General features: G+C 40.6%; 1 non-coding gene across 1 annotated transcript; it reads left to right on the top strand.

Moving 5' to 3' along the window:
• The first annotated feature begins 4714 nt into the window (after positions 1-4714).
• LOC112745496 (small nucleolar RNA R71) lies at positions 4715-4822 on the top strand. Its single transcript, XR_003173421.1, has one exon. It is a non-coding gene; the product is annotated as a small nucleolar RNA R71 (small nucleolar RNA).
• Positions 4823-5035: the final 213 nt, after the last annotated feature.

Below are 5035 nucleotides of genomic sequence, written 5' to 3'. Positions count from 1 at the left end.
CTGCAGACTTCGTTGGGGGCGATTTTGGACCTTATTTCAACCCAGTTTTTGGCCCGGAACAGCAGATTAGAGCCAGAGAATATGCATAAACAAAGGACAACATTCATTCTACACAGTTAACAGTTTTAGATCTAGTTTTTCCTCCTCTAGGTTTTTCTCTCTAGGTTTTTAGGAATTTAGTTTTCAATTGATCTTAGCATTAGAACATTGAGAAGAGTTATTTTTCTCATCAAGACTTTGTCATTCTAGTTCGCTCTCTTAACTTGGTTTTATTCTTCCATATTCTTTGCTTTGTTCAATTTTGTTATTTGAATATTTTCATGATTATTTCATACAAGGATTATTTCTCCCATTTTAATTTATTTTCCATTCCAATAATCATGTCTTCTTTTAATTCCCTTTCATGTGTTATGGATTTATTATTTGCAATGAGTGAGTAGTTCCCTCACTTGATGGGGAGTTGATTGAAGGGAACTCTTGAGTTGGAAGGATTGAAAGAAAAATTGTAATTGGATTAACTGTTGGATTGTTATCTAATCACTAACACCAATCCCTTTGAACTAAGTGGGTTGCAACTCGTGAATAGATCTAGCATTGCAACTTGTTTGACTTTCCTTTACCTAGTAAGGGATAACTATACAGAACAACCATTAATTATAAATTAATCTTGAAATCATCCCATCAACAATAGAGATTCCAACTAATCAACTCCCAGTCAAGGCTTTTATTCATATTATTTAAATTTCCTCTTTTTTTTAATTTTCCCTCTACTTAACTTCTTGGAACATCTGATTAATAAAATAGCACATTTTTCTGCAACTCGTTGGGAGACAACCTGGGACTCCAACTCCCAGTAATTTTTAATTTAAACTCTCTGTGACATGTTTCTAAATTGATAGGCAGATTTTCGGTGAGTTAAGAACTATACTTGCAACGTAACTATTTTAATAATTTCTAATTCACCAACTTCTGCGCCTCATCAGGCGGCGTCTTCCTCTTCTTGAAGAACCAATGGTGCTCTTGAGCTCATCTATGTCTCTTCCTTGTCTTTGTTGCTCCTCCCTCATAGCTCTTTGATCTTCTCTAATCTCATGGAGGATGATGGAGTGCTCTTGGTGCTCCATCCTTAGTTGTCCCATGTTGGAGCTTAATTCTCCTAGGGACGTGTTGATATGCTCCCAATAGTTCTGTGGAGGAAAGTGCATTCCCTGAGGGATCTCAGGGATTTCATGGTGAGGAATTTCCTCATGCTCTTGTTGAGGTTCATGCTCTCTTGTTTGCTCCATCCTCTTCTTAGTGATAGGCTTGTCCTCTTCAATGAGGATGTCTCCCCCTATGTCAACTCCAGCCGAATTGCAGAGGTGACAAATAAGGTGAGGAAAGGCTAACCTTACCAAAGTGGAAGACTTATCAGCCACCTTATAGAGTTCTTGAGGTATAATCTCATGAACTTCCACTTCCTTCCCAATCATGATACTATGGATCATGATGGCCCGGTCTATAGTAACTTCAGACCGGTTGCTAGTAGGAATGATTGAGCGTTGAATAAACTCCAACCATCCTCTAGCTACAGGCTTAAAGTCCAGTCTTCTCAATTGAACCGGCTTGCCTCTTGAGTCAACTTTCCATTGAGCTCCTTCCACACATATGTCCATGAGGACTTGGTCCAACCTTTGATCAAAGTTGACCCTTCTAGTGTAGGGGCGAGCGTTTTCTTCCATCATTGGCAAGTTGAACGCCAGCCTTACATTTTTCGGATTGAAATCTAAGCATTTCCCCCAAACCATGGTAAGCCAATTCTTTGGATTCGGGTTCACACTTTGATCATGGTTCCTAGTGATCCATGCGTTTGCATAGAACTCTTGAACCATTAAGATCCAGACTTGTTGAATAGGATTAGAGAGAACTTCCCATCCTCTTCTTCTAATCTCTTGTCGGATCTCCGGATATTCACTCTTTTTGAGATTGAAAGGAACCTCAGGGATCACTTTCTTTTTGGACACAACTTCATAGAAGTGGTCTTCATGGACCTTTGAGATGAATCTCTCCATCTCCCATGACTCAGAGGTGGATGCAATTGCCTTCTCTTTCCTCTTTCTTGAGGTTTCTCTGGCCTTAAGTGCCATTAATGGTTATAGAAAAAAAAAAGCAATGCTTTTACCATACCAAACTTATAATGTTTTCTCGTCCCCGAGCAAAAGAAGAAGGAAAGAAGGAGGAGAGGAAGAAAAATGGAGGAGAGGAGAGGGAGAGAGGTGTGTATTCAGTAAAGGGAAGAAGAAAGGGTTGTGTTGTGTGAAAATGAAGAAGGAATGAGGGTATTATATAGGAGTGGGGGAGGGTTTAGGGTTCGGCCATTAGGGTTGGGTTTGGGAGGGAAAAGAGTTTGAATTTTGGAGGTAGGTGGGGTTTTTGGGGAAGAGAGGATGGATGTGAGTGGTGAAGAGGTGATGGGGAAGAGTGATTGAAGTGATTGGTAAGGGGTATTTGTGAAAGAGAGTTATGAAAAGGTATGAAGAGGAGAAAAGAAAAGGTGGGGATCCTGTGGGGTCAAGGACTTAACCTCCCTTCTCCAATTAGGCGTCTAAAACGCCCTTAGCATGCATGTCTAGCGTTAAACGCCAACTTGCTGCTTGTTTTTGGCGTTAAACACCTAAATGTATACTGTTTCTGGCGTTTAACACCACTTCCATGCTCTGTTCTAGCGTTAAACGCCAGTCTGGTGCTTGTTTCTGGAGTTTAACGCCAGCTTGATGCTTCTTTCTGGCGTTAAACGCCAGTTTGATGCTTCTTACTGGCATTTAAACGCCAGTAAGTTCTTCCTCCAAGGTGAGCTATTTTTAAAGCTATTTTTCATTCTGTTTTTGATTTTTTAGTAGTTTTTGTGATTCCACATGATCATCAACCTAAAAAAAACATAAAATAATAATAGAAATAAATAGATATAATTAAATAACATTGGGTTGCCTCCCAACAAGCGCTTCTTTAAAGTCAATAGCTTGACAGTGAGCTCTCATGGAGCCTCACAGATGTTCAGAGCATTGTTGGAACCTCCCAACACCAAACTTAGAGTTTGAATGTGGGGGTTCAACACCAAACTTAGAGTTTGGTTGTGGCCTCCCAACACCAAACTTAGAGTTTGACTGTGGGGGCTTTGGTTGACTCTGCAGTGAGAGAAGCTTTTCATGCTTCCTCTCCATGGTTACAGAAGGAGAACCTTGAGTTTTAAATACAAGGTAGTCCTCATTCAGTTGAAGGACCAACTCTCCTCTGTCCACATCAATCACAGCTCTTGCTGTGGCTAGGAAGGGTCTTCCAAGGATGATGGATTCATCCTCATCCTTTCCAGTGTCTAGGATTATGAAATCAGCAGGGATGTAAAGGCCTTCAACCTTTACTAACACGTCCTCTACTTGTCCATAAGCCATTTTCATGGATTTGTCTGCCATCTCTAAAGAGATTCTGGCAGCTTGCACCTCAAAGATCCCAAGTTTCTCCATTACAGAGAGTGGCATTAAGTTCATTTCTGACCCCAGGTCACACAGAGCCTTCTCAAAGGTCATGGTGCCTATGTTACAGGGAATTAGGAATTTACCAGGATCTTGTTTCTTTTGAGGTAATTTCTGCATATCCAATGTATTTAGTTCATTGGTGAGCAAGGGAGGTTCATCTTTCCAAGTCTCATTACCAAATAATTTGGCATTCAGCTTCATGATTGCACCAAGGTACTTAGCAACTTGCTCTTCAGTAACATCTTCATTCTCTTCAGAAGAAGAATACTCATCAGAGCTCATGAAGGGCCGAAGGAGGTTCAATGGAATCTCTATTGTCTCTAGATGAGCCTCAGATTCCTTTGGTTTCTCAAAAGGAAACTCCTTATTGGTCACTGAACATCCCAGGAGGTCTTCCTCACTAGGATTCACGTCCTCCTCCTCCCTTGTAAGTTCAGCCATGATGGTCAAATCAATGGCCTTGCACTCTCTCTTTGGATTTTCTTCTGTATTGCTTGGGAGAGTACTAGGAGGAGTTTCAGTGACCCTTTTACTCAGCTGGCCCACTTGTGCCTCCAAATTTCTGATGGAGGACCTTGTTTCATTCATGAAACTTAGAGTGGCCTTAGATAGATCAGAGACTATATTTGCTAAGCTAGATGGATTCTGCTCAGAATTCTTTGTCTATTGCTGAGAGGATGATGGAAAAGGCTTGCTATTGCTAAACCTGTTTCTTCCACCATTATTAAAGCCTTGTTGAGGATTTTGTTGATCATTCCATGAGAAATTTGGATGATTTATCCATGAGGATTATAGGTGATTCCATATGGTTCTCCCATGTAATTCACCTCTGCTATTGCAGGGTTCTCATGATCATAAGCTTCTTCTTCAGAAGATGCTTCTTGAGTACTGTTGGATGCAGCTTGCAATCCATTTAGACTCTAAGAAATCATATGGACTTGCTGAGTCAATATTTTATTCTGAGCCAATATGGCATTCAGAGTATCAATTTCAAGAACTCCCTTCCTTTGAGGCGTCCCATTACTCACAGGATTCCTTTCAGAAGTATACATGAATTGGTTATTTGCAACCATGTCAATGAGTTTCTGAGCTTCTACAGGCGTTTTCTTTAGGTGAATGGATTCACCTGCAGAATGGTCCAATGACATCTTAGATAATTCAGACAGACTATCATAGAATATATCCAGGATGGTCCATTCTGAAAGCATGTCAGAAGGACACTTTTTGGTCAGTTGCTTGTATCTCTCCCAAGCTTCATAGAGGAATTCACCTTCTTTCTGTCTGAAGGTTTGAACATCCACTCTAAGCTTACTCAGCTTTTGAGGAGGAAAGAACTTGGCTAAGAAAGCCGTGACCAGTTTATCCCAAGAGTTTAGGCTATCTTTAGGTTGAGAGTCTAACCATATTCTAGCTCTGTCTCTTACAGCAAACGGGAAAAGTATAAGCCTGTAGACCTCAGGATCAACCCCATTGGTCTTAACAGTATCACAGATTTACAAGAATTCAGCTAAGAACTGAAAAGG

Source organism: Arachis hypogaea, chromosome 14, assembly GCF_003086295.3.
Source record: "Arachis hypogaea cultivar Tifrunner chromosome 14, arahy.Tifrunner.gnm2.J5K5, whole genome shotgun sequence".
Lineage (NCBI taxonomy): Eukaryota > Viridiplantae > Streptophyta > Magnoliopsida > Fabales > Fabaceae > Arachis > Arachis hypogaea.
The sequence above is the reverse complement of the archived record's forward strand: the minus strand, read 5'-3'. Positions and strand labels throughout refer to the sequence as shown.